The sequence below is a fragment of the Stenella coeruleoalba genome (assembly GCF_951394435.1).
Source record: "Stenella coeruleoalba genome assembly, chromosome: 10".
Taxonomy (NCBI): domain Eukaryota; kingdom Metazoa; phylum Chordata; class Mammalia; order Artiodactyla; family Delphinidae; genus Stenella; species Stenella coeruleoalba.
The window spans coordinates 78,327,102-78,344,006 of NC_137156.1; the positions used below are offsets into that span (position 1 = coordinate 78,327,102).

The window sequence follows — 16,905 nt, forward strand, 5'->3', positions numbered from 1 at the left end:
AACATATCAACCAATTCAAGTTAGTAAACTGCTAAAAGCTTGCTTGAATGAAGCAACTGGGAGTGGAAGAAAATCATATATTTCTCAAAAGAGAGTTAAATTTTAAAGAAAGGAGCCATATAACTGGATGGTGAAAAGGGAAGCTATTATAAGTGGAAAGGGTGACTTGCAAAGCCATAGTGATAGGACAAAGGACCAAGTAAGGTACAGAGTGTTATGCAGATGGTGTGTGGGTAGGAAAGGGGGAATTGAGGAGGAAAAAAAAGAGTTAAAATTATAATCCATTTGGCCAAATTGTGGGGGGGGGAGGGTTCATATTTAGGACACAAAGAAATGAATTGTTAGCTAGGGAGCATGTGGTGATTTGTGGAGGAGGTGCTTTTGAAGGCAAGACAAAGCCATTTACTAATTAGATATTTTTCAAGCAAGATAAGGCATTTAAGTATCATCACATTAGGCACTGGTAGAAGAGTGATCATGAACTCTTGTCTTTAGAACCATTTGGAATTTCTCAATCACTGTAGTACATTTTTGTTTAGTTTTGTATTTTTACAAATCTTTTTGAGTTTTGTGGGGTTTTTTTCCATTTATACTCAATAAAACATAAACTCAGTATCTACCTTGTGTTAATCATATAAACCTATGATATCAGTATTAAATATGACGTTGCTTAGATAAATCTAACACTCTTCTTAATACACCCATAAGCGTTCAATCAAAGAGACTTAAATTTTACTGGAAATACTTTTATAATCTTTTTTTTCAAAACATGTTCATTACTGACTTTTAAAATGTATGTCTTCAAAGGTATTTTTTACCTTAGCTGAAAGTCAATTCAGTGTCCTGGGAGATATTATAACTCTTTGCTACTGCTGAAGATAAGATATGCCAACCCAAACTCCTTCAGCATCTAAACCAGGAGTTGTGGCTTTCCTAGATGCAAATGTTGATGAAGGAAGAAAAGAACCCCAGAACATATCCAAAGGCTCTGAACATTTGCCTACTTTTTGTTGACATCCATATTCTTCTTTTTATTTTATTTTATTTTATTTTTTTTGCAGTACGTGGGCCTCTCACTGTTGTGGCCTCTCCCGTTGTGGAGCACAGGCTCCGGACGCACAGGCTCAGCGGCCATGGCTCACGGGCCCAGCCGCTCCGCGGCATGTGGGATCTTCCCGGACCGGGGCACGAACCCGTGTCCCTTGCATCGGCAGGTGGACTCTCAACCACTGCGCCACCAGGGAAGCCCCATATTCTTCTGTTTTAAAATACAAATCTACCATAGATTCTGATACACATAAGTATTTATACGCTCACACAAGCTATTTTAGGTGCTTGCACGTTTGCCTCTACCTCCAGTTCTGCTTTGTAGGAAACTTGAATAACCTTAAGGTGATAGAATAAATTGTAGTCAGCCATCTGGAGACCATATCATGAAAGTAGAAGTTATAACATGGAATTTTTTAAATCCCAGCAAAACCTAGAGGAAATAGAAATGACTGAGACACTAAACCAGGGTTTTATAATCTGGACCTTGATTATTTCTAAACCTCATTCTTCCCTGAATCGTTTGCTGTGATTGTGTAAAAAGCTGCAAGTAAGAAGGAATAGCTGACTTGTTGGCAATCAATAGACACTTTGGTGAAAAACAATCACTTCCTTCTTTATGTCACTCATATAACATGTTTCAATCAGATAAAACTGAGTTTAATGCCCATCTTAATGTTTTCCTCAGTTTGTTACTAGAGGACAGTTTGGCCAAATTATATATTTTTAAATCTCACAATAAATTTCATATTATCTAGATGTAATCATCTCATCCAATCAATATATATTTTTTTAATTTAAGAATAACTCACAAACACCAAAAAGGGTAAATTTGAACCTTACGGTATGCCTAAAGTCAAGCTAAATGCTTGGGCTCTCGACACAGGCAGTTCTGCCTTTGCTACTTAATAGCAGAGTTATTCTGAGAAAATTATTCAGTGACTCAGACTCAGTTTCCTCATCTGTAAAATGAAGGATAGTAGTACTCATTTCCCTCAGAATGACAAGAAAATTAAATTCAATATTATAAGGAAAGTATTTTTCAACAGATTTTAGGTTTAAACTTTTTTTCAACTGGTGGGAGATGGACTTATAATAAATGAGCTGACTAGAAATTGGACATGCATAACTGGAAGGAAAAACAACATTAAAAAATCAAATAGCCGAACTTTCTCACACAATATCCAAAAATAAACTAAAAATGGATTAAAGACTTAATGTAAATGAAACCATAAAACTCCTAGAAGAAAACATAGGCAGTGTGCACTTTGACATCGACCTTAGCAATCTTTTGGGGGGTATGTCTCCTCAGGCAAGGGGGAAAAAAATCCAAAATAAATGGGACTACATCAAACGAAAAGATTCTGCACAGAGAAGGAAACTATTAACAAAATGAAAAGGCCACCTACAGAACAGAAGACATTTGCACATGTTATGTCTGATAAGGGGTTAGTATCCAAATATACAGAGAACAAATACAATTCGACATTAAAAAAAAAAAAAATTTAAAAAATGGGCAGAGGACCTGACAAGACATTTTTCCAAAGAAGCCATACAGATGGGCAACAGGCACATGAAAAGCTGCTCAACATCACTAATTTTCGGAGAAATGCAAATCAAAACCACAATGTCAAACCTGTCAGAATGGGGCTTCCCTGGCGGCGCAGTGGTTGAGAGTCCGCCCGCCGATGCAGGGACGCCGGTTCGTGCGCCGGTCCGGGAAGATCCCACATGCCGCGGAGCGATGGGCCCGTGAGCCATGGCCGCTGGGCCTGCGCATCCGGAGCCCGTGCTCCGCAACGGGAGAGGCCACAGCAGTGAGAAGCCCGCGTACTGAAAAAAAACAAAACAAAACAAAACAAAACCTGTCAGAATGGCTATTATCAAAAAGATAACAAATAACAAGGATTGGCGAAGATGTGGAGCAAAGAGAACCCTTGTGCACTGTTAGTGGGGATGTAAATTGGTGCAGCCACTGTGGAAAACAGTATGGAAGTTCTTCAGAAAATTAAAAATAGGACTACCATACCATCCAGCAATTCTACTCCTAGGTATTTATCTGAAGAAAACAAAAAACACTAATTCGGAAAGATTATATATTCATTGCAGCATTACTTACAATAGCCAAGATATGGAAGCAACCTAAGTGCCCATCAATAGATGAATAAAGAAAATATGGTGTATATATACAATGGAAGCTTAGCCATAAAAAAAGAATGAAATCTTGCCATTTGCTACAACATAGGTGGACCTAGAGGGTACTACACTAAGTGAAATAAGTCAGAGAAAGACAAATATTGTATGAATCCACAAATTTGTGGAATCTAAAGAACAAATGTACAAATGTAACAAAAGAGAAACAGAGTCATAGATACAGGTGGTTGTAATGTATAGAAATATTGAAATATTGAGAAATATAGAAATATTGTGCACCAGAAACTAACATAGTGTTATAGTCAATTATACCTCACAACAAACTCATTTAAAGAAAAGATCAGATTTGTGGTTACCAGAGGCAGGGGATGGGAGGAGGAGAAATTGGATGAAGGTGGTCAAAAGGTACAAATTTACAGTTTTAAGATAAGTAAGTACTAGGAATGTAATGTATACCATGATAAAGATAATTAACATTGCTGTATACTATATGTGAAAGTTAAGAGAGTAAATCCTAAGAGTTCTCATCACAAGGAAAACCATCTTTTTCTTTTATATCTATATATAAATGGAGATGATGGATGTTCACTAAAATTATTGTGGCGATCATTTTCCCATACACCTTAAACGCATATGGTGCTGTATGTCAATTATACCTCAATAAAAATGGAAGAGAAAAAGAAAAAAATCACATAATCCAGAAATAGATCCTTGAAAAATAGAATAGTTACTTATCAGTATTTATTTAATTGATCCCTATCTTGTTTTAGACAGTATTTTCAGAGACTCAGAAAATGGTTTTTTGTTTGCAAAAGCTGCTCTTCATCATTACTCTTTATCATATAATAATCCTTGCTAAAGTGAAATGAAGTGGGTGAAGATGGAATTAAAGGATAATCATAAGACTAAAATAATAGAATCGAGCCACATAAAAACATTTTCTTTTACTCCAGGCAACAAAACAAACGGTTTTGGAATGATAAATACTACTACTTACAGGAATTGGTCTCAGAAAACCACCTTATTAGTTAAAAAAGATGATAAGAACGGAACACTGTATTTTACAATAAATATTTAACTTGAATTCTGAAAACCAACTGTTCACAAGGGTAATCACATTTCTTGTGTATACAATTTCTTTTAATAGAAGTAGGAGCTAGATGTGGTATAGATTGAAATGGTTTATGCTGGTGTTTACGTGGACAAAGGGAAGGATTGAGTCTTTTGCATTGATTCTGGGATACAGTGACATGCCAGCAAATAAAAGAAAAAAAAAATACCAGTATAGCTGTTTCCATATGAGATATTAGGTAGATAATTCCTCTAATTAGCCCAATTCTCTAATTTGGCTTACACTGGTATATGCTGTTACCATTATATCTTTACCTTCTCAAAATAATTTTCTGGGTTGATTGTCTTGGTTATATTTAATTGGCTTTAGACCAGGAAGCTTTTAACAGCTTGTACATAGGAATGACTGACATCACGGTATTTTCATATTAACAAGTTTGTTTTTAAACAATTGAAAATAGTAAACTCCTTTAACTTGGGCTACCCTAAAACATATGGGTCTTTTGAGTAGCTAATATTCTGGAGGAAGATAATGAGTATGAAACAAAAGTTGAGAGAGGCTTGATGACTGAAGGGAAAGCAAGCAAAAATCTGAGGATGGGTCCCATTAAGGGGTAGATACTATCATCTGGGTCACAGGTCAATAGAGGCTAACCTGCTGGGAGAAATGCTTTAAACCAGGTCTAGTCACCCACATGCCATTAGCAAAAGGCTGATAATACTTGAGTAAAACATATATTTTAGGCTTTGTATCTAAGCAGAATCTTTGCCTTTGTCATCCAGAATTCATATTTTGATGTTTTACCACTTTCTGACCAGTTGCAAGGTACAGAAAACTGAAATAACAATTAGGCATGCCTGCAAAAAGAGAGAGAGAAGGCCCTGCCCCAAGACTGCAGGCCTCGAATCCACTCACCCCAGTTAAATGGAAGAAGAAAACAAAAGAGATATACGTGGCTGCCACAGCTCTTTGATGCACAGTGACCTGCCTACTCATTAACATGCTTCAACTGGTATATATTATCTGATAAATCTGATTAATATGCCCTCTTCTTGAGGAGGAGAGAGAAGAGAGCCAGAAGCTTGCCTTCCTCCCTGAGAGATCATAACCCAAGCTACCACCTTTCACCAAGTGGCTCAGGTTCTCAGATCCCTGGCTGTCCTGCAACCAAGAACCCGGGTGAACCGCTGTATTTGATTCTTAAGCGTGGGTCTCTCTCCATCGGTTGTATTTATTTGGAATTCTGGCACTTTCTTGGCAATATCTTTGAAAGAGATAATGAGTTAATGCATGTGTGTGCTTGGAACAAAGTATATAGTATACTATATAGTAAGTATATAGTAAGCATTTGTTAAATGTCGGTGGAGATGGAGATGCTGTTGGTAACTATTATGAAACTTACTGAAAATGACAAGGCTAGGTTCTAGTTTTTGCAAGCGGGAAGAGGGGCATAGTTCACTAAGGCCAGTGAGAACCTCTTGCCCTTAAGAGAAAGACAACTTAGCATTGGAAACCCACAGTAGACTATGAGAGTCAGCACCAGAGCTACAATACAGGTCTTGGAGGAAGTGGGCATTGTGTTCCTTCAGTGTAAATTTAATATCTCCCCTTCTTCACCCATTCTAATGTCTTGATCTACTTTTACATTTTTATTTATTTTTATTATTTAATTTTTTTGCGGTACGCGGGCCTCTCACTGTTGTGGCCTCTCCCGTTGCGGAGCACAGGCTCCGGACGCGCAGGCCCAGCCGCCATGGCTCACGGGCCCAGCCTCTCCGCGGCATGTGGGATCTTCCCGGACCGGGGCACAAACCCGTGTCCCCTGCATCGGCAGGCGGACTCAACCACTGCACCACCAGGGAAGCCCTACTTCCACATTTTTAGAAGTTATACGAACATAAGGAGGAGAGTTAAGTGAAGGACGGGGCAAAGTCGTGAAGCTGGAAGAGTTGGCTAGAACTCTAAGGGGAACCCTTGGAGTGTATTTAAACAGGCACATCAATTGTCATAAAGATGCTTTCCTACCTTTTTCTTGCAAGGCATGACTTCATGCTATAAAAAGACCAGCATACAGACTTTCCTTGGACTGGTGAAAACCAATCTCCATTTCAGACCATAGGAAATGCAATAAATGTTTAAAGAATATTCTGCACTCAAAGTCAACTCATAGTGAAGAGACAGCAAAAAGTTAGACCAAAATCATAGGCTTTATCTCTCCTCCCGTTATTATTTATTCTGCACAACAAAATGAGACTCCTGTGAGTCACCAAGTCATTTGGCCTGTCAGCGATTAAAACAGCACATTTACCGTGCAGTGGCCATAACCTATTTGATCACTTCAGAAAATGTGCGGAAAAGGGAAAACCTTACAGGTGTCTTGATGCCTTCAGGCAATAGGCTGAGTAATCACACAGAACCGAGTCATAATTTTTCCCCCATCCATACATATGCATGACCTTTGGCAACTTCACAGGCAGGGGGAATGGCTTCAAGACGGAGTAACTCCATCATGGGGCTCAACTATATAGTCAAGGTTACTGAGGGCAGTTGAGTCGTCAGTCCCCTGCTGACAATTTACTAGTTGGGTGATGAAAGTGATGAATGTTCAGACTGTGTCCAAATTCATAACACAAAATATGTGACTTTAAAATTAATCTCTCATAGGAGTAACGAGTTTAAAAAATAAGAGAAATTGTAGCCTGTTAAGAGTTTGTTTTTATCCCTAAGTTTGCCCAGGTTAACTGGCATTTTGGTGATGAAAGAAAACTTTTAACATCTCCACATCAACCTTATATTCCATAATCATTGATATAGTTTCATGGTCAAATATTTGGTCTTTTCAACCTCATTATTCCCTTTGCTATTGCCATGGTTTGTATATTGTTTTTCTAATTCTTATAGACATGATTCACTGGGTACAACATGTCTATATACCACCTGTTTTACCGAGTTGTTTCTAGAAAGAAAAAAGAAACTCAAACCAAGAATCTAAAACACCAAATTTTGCACAAAGGTTTGAGTTGTGGCTTCGGGATCAGACTTGAGTTCAAATCCTAGCTCTTAGCTGTGTGACCTGAAAAAGATAGTTCTTTGATCCTCAATTCTTCAACCTTAGAAGTGGCAATAGGGCTTCCCTGGTGGCACAGTGGTTGAGAGTCCGCCTGCCAATGCAGGGGACACGGGTTCGTGCCCCGGTCCGGGAAGATCCCACATGCCGCAGAGCGGCTGGGCCCGTGAGCCATGGCCGCTGAGTCTGCGCGTCGTCCGGAGCCTGTGCTCCGCAACGGGTGAGGCCACAACAGTGAGAGGCCCGTGTACCGCAAAAAACAAACAAACAACAACAAAAAAGTGGCAATAAAAGTACCAATAATCCATAGGGATTTTATGAAGGTGAATCAAATTCATGCATCTAAAATGCTGAGCACAATGGCTGACACCTCTTCAGGAAAGGAAAGCTATTGTCAACATTACACATGAATTGGTATCCAACTCTGTGGAAGAACTCAAAAAAGAGAGAGGTGTCTAGCACTTGCCCACTGCAGAGAGGACAAGTCCTGCTGGAACAGCTTCTACAAAAATTCTTTGTTATCAAGATTTTAAGCTTCCATCCCTGAATAAAGAGCTTCATTTGAGATAGCTTATAAAAACATATGAAGTTATCATTACATGTTTTATCAAAATTCATCTGAGGAAATACTTATTTGCCAAATGACCATGAAATAGGGATGTTATATCCAGACTTGTAATGAGGTTGACATTCCTGGAAGAAAAAAAAGAAAGAAAGGCCATTCAAACATTGCTTTTTGAGGGCTCAGCTAAATAGCTTTTAGAGAGAGCCTCCACTAGCTTGTATTTGCATAACAAAAAGATCCCCCCACCTTCCTATAGTCTGATTCGCAGATTCCCAAATAGAATATTTATTAAAGTCTAGATGCAATTAAACCTTTTGTGAAATGTGTGTTTGATCATGAATAGGGGTGAGTCAGAAAGTCTGTGAACGAGACTGAAACATAAAGGAAGTATACAAGAAAGCATTCTCATCCTATATTTAGCCATAACATTCAAATGACAAAAAAAGAGAGAAGACTTTAGACTGAGATGAGGTTTTCCAATGAGTGCCATTCATCACTAATCTTGGTTTCTTTGTTTATTGCTCTCATTAATTCAACTAACATATGTTGGATGTTGGAAGATTTGCTTATAAAATGGTGATGGGAAAGGTAGTCTTGTCCTAACTTAATCTGTCTGGATTCTGAAAGTGCTTTTGTATGAAAGGAAAATTTAGTGAGTCCTCAAATAGTACTGTTTTATTAACGTAACAAAACCGTGTTTCAGGTTACTACAAAAAGATGCCACAAAATCTAAGCTTTTATATTTCACTCTAGAAACTTAAAAGGAAGTCTGTTCTCACCTCTATTATTGTTCTGAATTCTTTTAAAATAGTCTATATTTTACTATGAATATTTCAAAGAGGTGGTTCTTAAAGACGTTCCCTACTCTGGAGAGGTATTTGGGGGGCAGGTCAAGCATGGTGATTTTTTTTAACATAAAAGAGGGCTTAATCTAATCAAATAATTTGTCCATAATTCCAAGGAAACCAGAGCAGACTTATGCACTTGGATGGTGTGACTGAGTAAGTGAGAACAAATCTCTTCTCACTATGATTTTGGAGATTTAAATTTCCCTAAGTAATTTTCCTGCCACCTGACCTTATTTGCCTTTGCAAAGGCAAAACAAATCAACTTGAGAGGAAAAGGAAAGGAAAACAATAATCTATGTTTTCATGTTCCTGGATTATTTGATTCCCTGGGTAGGCTTGTCTTGCTTACTTATAATCATACCAAAATATTCATAATTTAGAAACTGGCAGGAAATGAAACTGCAATCCTTCTGTCCCTGTTGGAACATATCAGGGAATCAGGATTTTCTCTTACCCCAGAGATTCCTTTCAGCATGTGCCAATTTTCAAGCCTCAGGATGCTAAATGACAAGAATTATATGTGAAACCTTGCAGTGAGCCAAGAGTTCTGGTGTATACGCCCTGAAAGTGCATTCCAGGACCTCAAAGGCACTTCGATTCTGCTAATTAAAATGCGGATGTGTTTTTAACCATTGGGCCCAGCAACACTTGTCATTTAAGCTAGATTTTGTGAGCAGGGGCTCAGATAATCCTAATCATCTGTTTATGGCAGGTATATGGAAACTTCCAGTAATGCTTGTTAAGTAACTCTTGACTCTGGAGTTCAATTATTTTTTTCATTGGTGTAATGAACACACCTATTTGTACCCTTTATTGAACCCCTATTGTGTCCCAGATTCTGGGCTAGATCCTGAGAATACAAAGTCAAGTGAGCCCAGTTTTTCACTTGCAAGAAGCTCACAGTCTAGTTGGGAAAACAGGCAATAAAAAAAAAATGATAATGTCCTCTGGAAGGTTTGAGGATAGAGCTGTAAGCCTATAGTTACAGGATCAGCTGTGAGTCAGGATATGAAATAGTATGCGGAACTAGAAAAACAGCTGACAATGCGTTATAGTCCAGTGTATCTGAAAGATGGAAAATATACCAAAGAGTGTGATCTGGGGAGAATCTTTACATGGATATATGTCTCTATGATAGTGCCAGAAAGGTTTTAAGGTGATGCCTTTCTAAAAGGAGAAGGAGGACAGAAGGGGTTTTCTGGGCAGGGAGAACTCTGTGAACAGAAGCTCAAGGGCAAATTGCAGAATGGCATATGGAAAGATCTATTCGGACACTGGAATCAGATGGACCTGGGTTCAAATCCCAACTCTGTGATTCTCTAGCTCACATTCAACCATGTAGAAATCGCCTAGGGCAGTTGAATCTACTCACAACCTGCTTTGTTATTGTATTTTTAATTTAGAGTTTTACTGTTAGCTTTAAATAAGTCTAAGATTAAGTAACCTTTAAAATTTGTCTATTTTGGGGAATAATGGTAATGATCATAATGACATATTGTTGATGATAATAAAGATGGCAGATATGATGTTTGTTTATGGGGTGCCTGCTTCATCCATGCAGACCCTAAGGGTTTCATATGTTTCCTCTCATTTTCTTCCAAACAAGCGCCTGAGGGTCTTGATTTGAACTTGTGCTGTTAGACACCTTGATATACCACTGTAGGGCAAATAAGGTTCTAAGGCTGCTTCTTGGTCATTAGAAAGGCCATCATTAAAAGATTTGAGTCAAATCCTTTACCACAGCAACCTGACAAAGACGTGTGTCTTGGGCAAGTTACTTAATATTTCAGGTCCCAAGTTTCCTCTGCTATGGTATTTACTTGATAGGCTCATTCCAAGGATTAAGAAGTAAGGCTCAAGAAACATAACTGTTAGATTTCATCATAATCATCACCTAGTTTTTTCCTCCCTACTCCTGATGGATATAGCTACTACGAACAAGAGCAGAGCTCAGGACTCCCCTTTTGGTTTGGTTTTTTTAATCTCACTTTAACGGAGGGCTCCTCAGTAAAGATATTTGACCTTGTGGGGTCACTCATCATTTTAGCACCTTTATTTTGCTTCCGTGAGACACCATTCAAATACCATTATGGACAACTCTCACCTTATTTTCTCTGTTCCCTAGAAAGCCCCTTTGGTGCAATTTGCAACTGATAATAATTTTTACTCCATCTCCCACTGATAACTTCTGGTCCACACTTCCCATCCTTTCCAAATTCTAGTTAAGAAACTTGGAAACAAGTTTCTCATTGTCCCTCCTATGGGTATTATTCAGCCTTAGAGCTCAGAAGGTATGGTTGTAAATTAATCACTCTCCCCCTTACCAAAAATGCAGGTTATGGTCGGTAATAAAATGATTTTTACGGCACACTGCCATCTCTGGTGGCATGAGGGATTGCCAAACCCCCAAAGCCCATAAAACAGCATTAAGCACAGATCTCATGGGAAGTGACTTTGAGTTGAATTTAGGAAGGAGCTTGAAGCTTCTGGAATTTTCAAAGTAAGTCTCTCCCCACAAACTAGAGAGAAACAGGACCTATTGCTTTGACAATGAGGTGGGAAGGAAAACGCAGCATTACACTACTTCTTTCTTTTTTACTTCTCCCCTCAATCAAGTTTGAACACCACACCTTCAAGTGGGGCCTTCGCCTGGAGGTCGGAGGGCATATGGTGGTACAAGGCCCTACTTTGCATCTGCCTGTGGTAACTCAAAACATTTCCTCTCACCACTGGACCATGAGTTTCAGATTTTAGTGTGCATAAAGGATGCCTGGAAACAATCTTAAAGATGGAAATTTCTGGGCTCCATCCGTCAAGTTTTTGATGTCTTAGGTCTATAGCGGGTTTCTGGAATATATGTTTTTGTCAGGCGCCCATTGGTGCAAATGGTCCATATCCTTCCTTTGAGAAATACTCCTTAGGGAATTCTCATTCCTAAGATACATGGATGGAGGAGAGGGACAGATCTCAGATTATTACTTGTGCAGGAAGTGCTGAACAGAAATGGAAGAAAGAAAGATATTTTCTTCAAAGTATGCAGGAAAGAGAATCCTTGGGGAAAAAACAACCAGAATGGGGTCTTAATGACCTTGTCATTCTGAGGGAGTCAGAATGAGGAAATACCCAAGGCCCAGAAAATGACACTATCCACAAATCACCGCCTGTCCTGAAGGATTTGCTTTGCTCTGAGGATCGATTTCTTCCCTCTCGTCTGTTCAATCAGCTCCAGGATAATCTAAGCAGCCACTCCTCCCAAGGACTTCCCTGCCCTCTTCCAACTTGTCATTCTCGGCACTCCAGACGCTGCTTCTTACTCTCAGTTCCAGGCTTCAGTTTCATGGAAATAGGATGAGAACACCAGATGCATCGCTTGGAGAAGTGAAGTCTGGGAGCCTTAAAGGCCTGGTCCCCCTCCCCACCTGAGGTTGGAGGAGCAGCTCACTAGGGAGAGCTGGGAAATCGGGGCTGGAGTCTGCACTCAGGAACGGAATCCCTGTGTACAGTATCCAGGTGCATAACTGCCTCATACACCAAGGCTTCGGTCTCACTCTGCTTCAGTCCACAGAAAAATGAGTCAGGGCCCAGATAAAAATTTTCCTCTGGATCCTACTCAATGGGAAATATATTTTAAGAAGGGAAAGCTATTTTTAAAGATTGCTTTTATTAGTCTATTGATACCAGACCCCAAAATGGGTCAGCTCTCTTCCTGTGCTGCTAAAGGTATTTTTGAGAAGTCATTAAATAAATGCAAAGTCATGCATTTGGCACTTGGAGTCCTGACCCACTCTTGTGCTCTGCTGAGGGTATGTGGTGATTTTGTTCTTAGCCTGTTTTGCTGTCAGCCAATTATTCATTCACAGAGAATCTCTGACCCCTCCATCCTAGGGTAGGCAGTCTGGAGCCCCAGCAGGATTCTCAGACTCCATCTGCAGTTATTTTAAGAATTTCAATTACATAAGCAAGGCCCTTTTTAGAATCCCTTCTTAGGGTCAGTCTCACACAGGACAACCTTAAAATTGCTGCCATGAGCATATGAATGGCTTTTGCCATTTGGTCTTTTACAATAAGAGCTCTGAGGCTGTTACCAAGGGAAGGAGAATGCAGGTCATCTGACCTCTACTCCTACAGAGTTGCTGGGAGCAAGCCTCTTACAATGAGGAAATGGCAGAGTGAATATCCTGCTTTGGTTACAAGAAACTGAAACTCAGCTGACACTGGCTGAAACACAGAAGGGGATGTATTGGCTCACACACCTCAAGTCCAGCAATAGCACTTCAAGCACGGTTGGTCCAGAGCTTAAGAGATGTCATCAAGATTCAGTCCCTTTGTCTCTAGTTCTGCCTTGCTTTGTGCTGCTTTTACTCCAGCTCAGGGCTTCTCCATGTAATATCCTCTGGCAACCCCAGACAACATCCTTTCAGTTGAAGTCCTCTGGAAAGAAATATTCTTTCTTCCCAAGAGTCCCCCAAAAGTTTTGACTTGAACCTCCTTGGATTGATTTGGGCCAAATGCCGCTTGTGCTCCATCACCATGGCTAAGGGCATGCATGCTCTGATTAGCTGATCCATAATCAATCACATGCCTCCTCTTAGAGTCAGAATCACCCACCAAAGGATGTGAACTGCAACGGGAAGGAGTGGTTCCCAAGGAAAATAACTGTTTGGTCTTCAGAAGAAAATCAGTGGACCTTGGTGGGGGTGGGGAGCAAAACAACCCTAGTACGTATTATTCAAATAATATGGCAAAACAAAGGATGACTGTGAGGCCCCTGATGGACTTCTGGATTTGGAGGCTACCCACTATCCCCAGGGCCCTCACAATCCCAAATCTCATGTAGCCTCTGAAATATGGCCAAAGGAAGAGAAGCAAAAGAGCAACAGGTACCACCTGCTTGTACTGCTGGAGAGCCCAATGTACAGGAGGACTGCACAAAAGTTTGCTCCATTCTAGCTCCTGCATATCACAAAATCTCATTTAACAAGAGAAAAATTGCTATTATTTAGTGAGCGTCTACCATGTGCTACACACACACACACACACACACACACACACACACACACACACACACACAGAGCAAATATGCTGACATGTACAACCTATTTAGATTCATACTGCTCGTCTATGCATACTATTTAGACTCACTGGATTGGGGGCAGTGGAATAAATAAAAATTCTAAAGGCATAGCAGTGGTACAAAAGCTTCCTAAGGGTAGGGAATAGATCTTGTTCATTTCTGTAGCCTTATCATTTTACTCTATTCTGGGAACTATGTAAAAAGTACTTTTTAAAACGCTAAATCGTTTAATCCTCACAATAACCCTATGAAGCAGTTACAGTTTGTAATCTCCATTTTACAGATGAGGAAATTGAGGCACAGAGAGGTTACACAGGCAGTAAATGGAAGATTCAATCTCAGGCAGTCTGACCTCAGAGCCCCTTCTAGAAATGATACTAATTTTCATGAATGCAAACATGAAAATAGGAACCCAGCTCCTTAACTCACAATTTTGACAGACCATACTGGGCAGCACACCTGCACTGTCCAATGTGTTACTGGCCATATATGCCTATTTAAAATTAACTGAAACGAAATGAAAGTTTAGTTCGTCAGCTCACTAGTCATATTTCAGGTCTTCAGTAGCCACATGAGGCCAGTTCAGATATAGAACAATCCCATTCTTGCCAGAAAATTCTGTTGGGTGGCACTAGTAGATGAATTGCAAATAGCATTCCCAGCCTTGATAAGGGAAGTGGAATTGGAGCATGAAGCATCCCTACCCACTATGGTGGCTGCCCTTCCATGCTCCCTCCCTTTACATACTGTCTGTTCTGGGCATCTCTACAGTCTTATCAGGCAGGAGTCAACAGCCAATAAACGTTACCCCCTCCCCTAAGTTCTGCTGGGAGCTTTAAGGCAGGGAACCTGGCTGCATTGTTGGCGGGAGATCCTGGCAAAGGTGGGGATGGATATAAAACTCTGGTTTGATATCCTACAAGATACTGCCTGTGTGTTAAAAAAGCCCAGTCTTTGGAGACACACAGATCTTGATCCGAATCCCAGATCACCACATCCCTACAACAGGACCTCAGATAAGCATGAGCCTCAGATCGTCACCTGTAAAGTCCAGTTAATACAACTTGCCTCCTATCAGCATTAATATCCTTGACACAGTGTCTGCTGGTGGCCAAGAACTGGCAGCTGCTGAGGTCACTATTATGATGACTACGTTACTCAGATGACCCAAAGTTCTCCAGCCTTCAGGAGTCACCCTTCTGTTGAAAACCAACAAGACAATATCCTGAGGCAACTCTCAACAGACCACAATCCCCTTCCTAGGTAATTTCGGGACATGCTGAAATCTGTCTTGGAGGCTTCATGGCATCCCCGACTACATTTTCAGGGTAACATGGGTCAATTTTGCCATCCTGGGATGTGTTTCCCTCTTTGTTTTATTCACTCCAAGCATGACTATAGACCCTTCTCTTAGCTCTTCAAAACACAATGACAACTGGGCTGTGGTATTTAACAGACTCAAGGAACAGAATTATAAAGCAGAAAAGGAACATTTAATATTGGATAATAACTATTACTATTGTATTTGTAGGGCCTGCAGACTGTGCACCTCCAAGTCCTCTGATTTATCACCGTGTTACAAGGGCCATCTGACCTTCTCCTGTGATAATTATTTTGAACAGGACCTCCTTACCTATGAATAAGGCCCCTTGCCCTAGAGCTAGTGTCAAATGATCCTGCCCCAGCCCAGGCAAACACAAATTGGCCTCCATTCTTGTCCTGGAATGACTGACTCAGATAAATAATCTCTATTTCCTGAACTTGAGGGCAACATGTAGAAAGCAAGATGACAGGGCAGCTAGTGAAAGGCCAAGCCAAGGGAATATACTTGCTGATTCCTTAACTCCCTCTTCCACGACATCTGTGAGTGGATGGAAGGACATTTCTCTGCTTATATTGGGCCCTATCTGTGGCTCTTTGACCTCTTGGGTTGTTCTGTGATACAGAGCAGTCAGGAGCTAATGCAGTTCACAGTGTGGCCTAAATAGGGGCGCAGGGGCTCCTGACCACTGGCTTGCAATCAAACCACAAGCTGGATCTCATGTTCTCAACCCTTTTCTGCAGCCTTGATTGCACTGAGGCCCCTATCTATCTCTCAGAGACAGAGTCACTGGGTCTTGGCAAGAACAGAGGGCTCAGGAGAGGAAGAAAAGCAGCTACTTAATGGAAAGAAATGCTTTAGTAACCTCAGAAGAAAAATCTAGAGCTTCGTAAAAGGATTATCACATTTGAATAGCGCTTTACAAATAATAGCTCTGTATTTATTGAGATCTCATTATGTGCCAGGCACTGTGCTTGCACTTTTGAAGGCATGATCCCGTCTCATTCTTAAATCAGTCATCAAAGTAGTTATATTCTCCCTCTTTTGGGAAGCTGACGCTCAGAGGGCAAGTAATAGGATCAAGATTACTGAGGAGGAACCAGGAAAGCCACAGAGACTGGATGACTCCAGAGTCTGTATTCTCAACTTCTATCTTTGTTTTCAATGTTCTTCCAGGTATGTTGTTTCATTGACTGCAGTGAGGTGTTACCCCAGGGGGCAGGGGGAAGTATTAGCCCCATTTTGCAGAAAGGAAATGGAAACTCAGAGAATTTATATGACTTGCTCAATGGTACCTAGATCTCCTGATTTCTAGTGCGGAGAGTTTCCATTACACTGAACAGAAGTGGGAGGGCATTCACAGTACAAATTCTTCTCTGCTGGGTATTTAAAGCCCTCAAGATCCATTTTCATAGCATCTCTGTGCCAAGGCTTCTGTTGAAGTATAACATTAGTAATCATAAAAGAACTGTTATTCTGTATAAGAAGTCTAATATGTCAACTGGGCTCCAATTTAAGAGAATGAACTTCTTCCCTTTCCCTAGCAAGCCTTCTTGAGATCCAAGAGTGCTTTATCACCCTGCAGACAAAACTGACTCTCCCTTTGTTATCTGTATTGCCCCTAACTGTTTCGAAAACTGCTGCTATTTCCAAAGGCTGTCACGAACTCTGCTCCCCTCAAAAGAAGGGTTCAGTCTCACTTTTTAAAAAAACATTTAGGTGCCGTTGATTCTTCAAAATAGTAATTAACTAGCGAT

General features: G+C 40.3%; 1 protein-coding gene across 2 annotated transcripts in view; it reads right to left on the reverse strand.

The window, feature by feature from the left end:
* The window catches only part of CADPS (calcium dependent secretion activator), a 796,875-nt gene that overhangs the window by 480,268 nt on the left and 299,702 nt on the right, over positions 1–16,905 (reverse strand). For both annotated transcript variants that reach the window (XM_079933010.1, XM_079933009.1), the window contains one exon: positions 2,684–2,880. The gene's annotated coding sequence lies outside the window, so the exon portion shown is untranslated. The remainder of the gene's footprint in view (positions 1–2,683; positions 2,881–16,905) is intronic.